Here is a 7266-nt window from a genome sequence, read left to right on the forward strand (position 1 = left end):
GCAGTGAGCTGAGATCGCGCCACTGCACTCCAGCCTGGGCAAAAAGAGCGAAACGGCGTCTCAAAAAAAAAAAAAAAAGATTAACAAAAGAAAGCCCACCCCAGCTCCTCCCTGCAAATCTCCCGGAGGTTCCAGCGGTGAGAACAGGGTGAGGGGTTGGGGGACGGAGATGCAGTTGTTTGAAAACTTGGGAGCCTTTTAAGAAGTTCCAGGAAGCTCAGGGATGGGTGAGGTCGCAGCCTTTCCCACCTGTCACCTCCTGGCCTCAGGCTGCAGGAGGTAAACCCAGGCTCTGTCCGGACTGCTATCCCCTCCCCTCCTCAGTTTGGGGGATCAGAGACCAACCTGTGCCTCTTCGCTGCCTCCCCATCCCTGCACCACCTAGATAACAATGACCCTTTTAAGTCTCTAGCTCAGTGTCCTGGGCAGGCCGCCAGGTGCAGTAACTGCCGGTCAGATAATCCCTACGAAACTATGTCAGATGCCCACGCAGGAGTGTCAGTTTCCTGCTTTCCGAGGAGCAGGGGAGACAGCTCGCGGCGGGGGAGGTTGGGGGAGGTTGGGGAGGAGTCCCAGGACCCTCAGCTGGGGAAGGCCAGCTCAGACAATGCACCCTGGGTGGAAAAGCAGAGTGGGGCGGGGGACTTACCTGTCTAGGAGGCTGAGTGGCCTCTGGGCAGGCGGCAGGTGCCAGGGCCCGGGTGCCCACCTGGCACGGGTGGTGGGGAGGGAACTCGAGGCTTGTAGCTCTGGCCTCCCCACCTGTTTGACCAACTTTTCCTCTCTTGTGGTGGCAACAGGGAGGCAGGTCCCCTGCCAGTGGAACCAACGACCACAGACACAGGGAGACGGACCAGGGTGAGGGGGCGGGCCAGCAGGCGGGCTGGGTGTGAGCCTCTGTCGCAAGGTGCCCTCACGTGGGAGCAGCTGGCCTTAACCCCTGCTTGCCCAGAGGTGAGCTTGCTCCTGCCTGCGCCCTCACCGCCGAGGCCCTGGCATCAAGCGTCCACACATAGTAGGTGCTTAGGAAACCCTCATTGGCTACATTCAGGCATGAATGGGCCGCACCCCCTGAGTCCCCCTGCCTCCTGCTTCTTGCATCTGGAGCTGCCCAGCCTCTGTGTGTGCTGAGCCTCCCGCCAGGCACGCCGGCCCATCAGGTTGCAGCTTGGCATACTCTCTTACCCACCGCAGATCTGCGTGCAACGTCTGCCTCTCTACTATGAAGTGACTGGATTCCTACATAGAGAAGCTTCTGCCACTTCCCCACTGTGTGGCTCTGGGCAAATCACAGGGGCTTCTCGCTGTCCTCATCTAAAAAACAAGGAAGGGTCAGGTGTGGTGGCTCGCACCTGTAATCCCAGCACTTTGGGAGGCCGAGGTGGGGAGGATCACTTGAGCCCAGGAATTTGAGACCAGCCTGGGTAACACGGTGAAACCCATCTCTACAAAATTTTTTTTTTTTTTTGAGACGGAGTCTCGCTCTGTCGCCCAGGCTGGAGTGCAGTGGCATGATCTCCGCTCACTGCAAGCTCCGTTGCCTCCCGGGTTCACGCCATTCTCCTGCCTCAGCCTCCCTAGAAGCTGGGACTACAGGCGCCCGCCACCACGCCCGGCTAATTTTTTTATATTTTTAGTAGAGACAGGGTTTCACCGTGTTCGCCAGGATGGTCTCGATCTCCTGACCCCGCAATCCACCCACCTCGGCCTCCCAAAGTGCTGGGAATACAGGCGTGAGCCACCGCGCCTGGCCTATATCTTTTGTTTGTTGTTTGTTTTGAGACAGAGTTTCCCTCTATCACCCAGGTTGGAGTGCAGTGGCACGATCTCAGCTAACTGCAACCTCCACCTCCTGAGTTCAAGTGATTCTCCTGCCTCAGCTTCCTGAGTAGCTGGGATTACAGGCACCCACAACCACGCTTGGTTAAATTTTGTATTTTTATTTTTAGTAGAGACGGGGTTTTCCCATGTTGGCCAGGCTGATCTCAAACTCCTGACCTCAAGTGATCCGCCCGCCTCGGCCTCCCAAAGTGCTGGGATTACAGGCTTGAGCCACCGCGCCCGGTCAAGAAAACTTTTTAAAAAATTAGTCAGATGTAGTGGCGCACACCTGTGGTCCCAGTTACTCAGGAGGCTGAGGCGGGAGGATCGATTGAACCTGGGAGGTTGAGGCTGCAGAGAGGTATAATTGTGCCACTGCACTCCAGCCTGGGTAACAGAGCAAGATCTTATCTAAAATAAAATAAAATAATACAGGAAAGGTTGGGCATGATGGCTCACACCTATAATCTCAGGGCGTTGGAGGCCAAGGTGGCAGGATCACTTGAGGCCAGGAATTCGAGACCAGTCTGGGCAACATAGTGAGACCCGCCCCCATCTTTACCAGTACATTAAAATTAAAACTAAAGCAATTAAGTCTGGGCGCAGTGGCTCACGCCTGTAATCGCAGCACTTTAGGAGGCTGAGGCGGCCGGATCACCTGAGGTCAGGAGTTCGAGACCAGCCTGGCCAACATGGGGAAACCCCGTCTCTACTAAAAATACAAAAATTAGCTGGGCATGGTGGTGGGCGCCTGTAGTTCCAGCTACTTGGGATGTTGAGGCAGGAGAATCGCTGGAGCCCAGGAAGCAGAGGTTGCAGTGAGCCGAGATTGCAACCCAGCACTCCAGCCTGGGGAACAGAGCAAGACCCTGGCTCAAAAATAAACAAATAAATAAATTAGAATGACACCTTACAGAGGTCATGGATTTTGTCGTGCTCATCCCTGGCGTGTCCTATGGCCTAGCACAGTGCCTGGTACACAGTAGGTGCTCAATATATGTTTTTGGCGTGAATGGACTACGGTCCCTCCAGCCTGCAGTACCTCCTGCTGACGGCAGTAGCCACTATGGCCACCAGGGGGCGCCAGAAACCACGCAACCGGCCCCCGCCCGGCAGCCTCGGTTTTCCACTCTGCGTAATGGGAACAGCGGAGCAGGGGTGTGGGGGATGCGGGGAAGGCACAGAGGCTGGTGGCTCTCCCGGACCCCAGCCCCTCCTCGCTGTCCCTTGCCTCTCCCCTCCTGCCACCCCATCCCGGCCCTAGTTTTTTTTTTTTTTTTAAAGTTTTTTGTTTGTTTGTTTTTGTTTCTTGAGACAGAGTCTGTCGCCCGGGCTGGAGTGCAGTGGTGCTGGGATTACAGGCATGAGCCACAGAGCCTGGCCTTCTTTTCAAAGTTTTTATCTTGCATTAAAGTTACATGGCGGTGCAGGTGGTTCCTCTCAAATCCCCAGGACTTTGGGTTGGGACTGGTGGGTGCAAGGTCAGGTTCCAGACAACCCCGTCAGCCTAGTGAAACCCATCTCCATCAAAATACAAAAAGAATGGCAGTGGTGGTGTGCATCTGTAATCCCAGCTACTGGGGAGGTTAGAGCAGATCCTCTTGAACCAGGAATTGAGGTGCAGTGAATGAGATCCACCACTGCAGACACCTGGGACTCATACTCAGGCAGCAACCATAATAAAGGGTGTGGTGTGCTTTTTTTTTTTTTTTGCAAAGCTCAAGTTCATAAGTCTCCTGCCTCAGCCTCCCGGTAGCTGGGACTACCGACCAGCCACTTCCACCAAACTAATTTTTGTATTTTTTGTGAGACGAGTTTCACCATTGTCTCAGGATGGTCTGAATCTCGACCTCGTGATCCCCACCATGCTCCAGCCTCTAAGATGGGGTTCTAGGAGGCGTGAGCCTGTCCCCTAGTGTTCCATTTTCTTTTTGGGCCGGTCGCTCTGGGACGGACGTGGTGGATCGGATAACGGCCTCCTCGGTTAAACAATTCTCATGCCTCAAGCCTCCCCGTGGCTGGGATTTACAGGCATGTGCCAACAGGCCCGGCTAATTTTTGTATTTTTAGTAAAGACGGGGTTTCACCATGTTGTTCAGGCTGGTCCTGAACTCCTGACCTCGTGATCCACCCGCCTCGGCCGCCCAAAGTGCTGGAATTACAGGTGTGAGCCACCGCGCCCGGCCCATGTGCATTTTTAAGAGCTGAGTCATCTAGATTTGTTCAGAAAATTATACGTGTGATGTCGCCTCCCTACAATTTCCCCCACAAGAGGCTGCTTTGTTGTTGTTGTTGTTGTTGTTGTTATTTTGAGATGTAGTCTTGCTCTGTCACCCAGACTGGAAGTGGCGCAATCTCGGCTCACTGCAACCTCCGCCTCCCAGGTTCAAGCGATTCTCCTGCCTCAACCTCCCGAGTAGTTGGGGATTACAGGTGCCCACCAACACGCCCAGCTAATTTTTGTATTTTTAGTAGAGATGAGGGTTTCACCATGTTGGCCAGGCTGGTCTGGAACTCCTGACCTCAGGTGATCTGCCCTCCTCAGCCTCCCAAAGTGCTGGGATTACAGGCATGACCCACCGTGCCCGGCCAACAGGCTGCTTTTAACTGCTTGTTTTAATGTTGACTTCCGCGTCTCTAAGTTATGACTCTTCGGCCAGTTTTAGCATTTTAAAAAATATATATATTTCCTCTTCATTATCCTCATCAATGATCTAACCTCCAGCCCTTCCTCCACTTTATCTGGCATCCAAATTGCTTGGAAGGGGGAAGTCATGAACACCCAGATTGTACCCCCCACCACCACCCCGCCCAGTTTCTGGTGTGCGAAGTCTGCGTTGGGGCCTGGAAACCTGCATTTCTTTTCCTTTTCTTTGTTTTGAGACGGAGTCTCGCTCTGTCACTCAGACTGGAGTGCAATGGGGCTATCTCGGCTCACTGCAACCTCTGCCTCCCGGGTTCAAGCAATTCTCCTGCCTCAGCCTCCCAAGTAGTTGGGACTACATATGCCCACCACCACACCTAGCCAATTTTTGTATGTTTAGTAGAGATGGGGTTTCACCATGTTGGCCAGGCTGGTCTCGAACTCCTGACCTCAAGTGATTCACCCACCTCGGCCTCCCAAAGTGCTGGAATGACAGGCATGAATCACCACACCTGGCCCCTTCCCCCAAACTTTATCTGGCATCTGAATTTCCTGGAAGCGGGGAGTCATGAACACCCAGATTGTTTCCCCCACCAACTCTGCTCAGTTTCTGGTGTGTGAAGTCTGAGTGGGGGCCTGGGAACCTGCATTTCTTTCCCTTTTCATTGTTTGTTTTGAGACCGGGTCTTGCTCTGTTGCCTAGGCTGGACTGTAGTGGTATGATTATAGCTCACTGCAGCTTCGAACTTCTGGGCTCAAGTGATCCTCCCACCTCAGCCTCCCAAGTAGCTGGGATTATAGGCATGTGCCACCACGCCCAACTAATTTTTGTATTTTTAGTAGAAACAGAGTTTCTCCATGATGGTCAGGCTGGTCTCGAACTCCTGACCTCAGGCAATCCGCCTGCCTCGGCCTCCCAAAGTGCTGGGATTACAGGCATGAGCCACTGCATCTGGCCAAGCCAGGCTAATTTTTAATTTGTTTTGTAGAGATCTGGTTTTGCTATGTTGCCCAGGCTGGTCTTGAACTCCTGGGCTCAAGCGATCCTCCTGCCTCAGCCTCAATCCCAAAGCACTGGGATTACGGGCATGAACCACCACACCTGGTCTCGGAAACGGCGTTTCTAACAAGCTCCCAAGTGAGGCTAATGTGGCTGGCCCAGGGACCATACCTTGAGAACCAGTGGTCTAAATCTTTTTTTCAAGACAGATTCTGGATGAATCAGGGGCTCTATTGATGACCTGAGTCCAAATAACTCTTCCTGGAGCCTTAAAATGGTGGAGACCGGGTGTGGTGGTTCACGCCTATAATCCTCACACTTTGGGAGGCCAAGGTGGGCGGATCACCTGAGGTCGGGAGTTTGAGACCAGCCTGGCCAATTTTAGTAGAAATCCCGTTTCTACTACAAAAATTAGCTAGGTATGGTAGCACACACCTGTGGTCCCAGCTACTTGGGAGGCTGAGGTGGGAGGATTGCTTGAACCTGGGAGGCAGAGGCTACAGTGAGCCGAGATTGCACCACTGTACTCCAGCCTGGGTGACAGAGCAAGACTGCATCTCAAAAAAGAAAAAAACAAAAAATGGTAGTAAAATACACATAACATACAATTCACCATTTTCACCATTTCTTTTTTTTTTTTTTGTCTTGCTCTGTCGCCCAGGCTGGAGTACAGTGGTGCCATGTTGGCTCACTGCAACCTCCGCCTCTCGGGTTCAAGTGATTCTCCTGCCTTAGCCTCCCGAGTAGCTGGGATTATAGGCATGTGCCACCACGCCCGGCTATTTTTTTGGTATTTTTAGTAGAGACAGGGTTTCGCCACGTTGGCCAGGCTGGTCCTGAACTCTTGACCTTACGTGATCCGCCCACCTCGGCCTCCTAAAGTGCTGGGATTACAGGCGTGAGCCACCACACCCGGTTTCAAGTGATTTTCACCATCTCTTTCTTTTTTGGAGACAGTCTTGCTCTGTTGCCCAGGCTGGAGTACAGTGTTGCCATGTGGGCTCACTGCAACCTCTGCCTCCCGGGTTCAAGTGATTCTCCTGCCTCAGCCTCCCAAGTAGCTCGGACTACAGGCGCCCGCCACTACGCCCGGCTAATTTTTTGTATTTTTGGTAGAGACGGGGTTTCACCAGGATGGTCTCGATCTCCTGACCTTGTGATCTGCCTGCCTCAGCCTCCCAAAGTGCAGGCTTGACCCACCACGCCCGGCCATGTGTAGATCATTATTATTTACATGTACTGTGTATATCACTGTTATTGGCATATTTTGTACATATCAATGTTATTGACATGTAGTGTGTATATCACTGTTAATAATGTGTATTGCGTAGATCAATGTTAGTCACATGTATTGTGTAGATCGATGTTACCGGTATTCGTCGTGTATAGCAATGTTATTGGCATGTATTGCATACAGAAATGCCATTTGTATGTTTTATGTAGATTCATGTTAATGATCTAGTATAGATTCATGTTATTGGCATGTATTGTGTATATCCATGTTATTAGCATGTATTATGTATATGCATGTTATTGGCAAGTGCTGTGTATATCCATGTTATTGGCATGTGATGCGTATATCCGTGTTGTTGGCATGTATTGTGTATATCCATGTTATTGGCATGTATTGGGTAATTCCATGTTATTGGCATGTGCTGTGCAGGTCCATGTGTTTTTTGTTTTTGAGACAGAGTCTCACTCTGTGGCCCAGGCTGGAGTTCAACCGCGCGACCTTGGCTCACTGCAACCTCCACCTCCTAGGTTCAAGCGATTCTCTTGCCTCAGCCTCCCGAGTAGCTGG

General features: G+C 52.1%; 1 protein-coding gene across 1 annotated transcript in view; it reads right to left on the reverse strand.

The window, feature by feature from the left end:
* The window catches only part of TJP3 (tight junction protein 3), a 44587-nt gene extending 43179 nt beyond the window's left edge, over nt 1-1408 (reverse strand). The window contains 1 exon segment of the mRNA XM_009193155.3: nt 650-1408. The gene's annotated coding sequence lies outside the window, so the exon portion shown is untranslated.
* Nucleotides 1409-7266: the final 5858 nt, after the last annotated feature.

Source organism: Papio anubis, chromosome 20 (assembly GCF_008728515.1).
Source record: "Papio anubis isolate 15944 chromosome 20, Panubis1.0, whole genome shotgun sequence".
Classification (NCBI taxonomy): domain Eukaryota; kingdom Metazoa; phylum Chordata; class Mammalia; order Primates; family Cercopithecidae; genus Papio; species Papio anubis.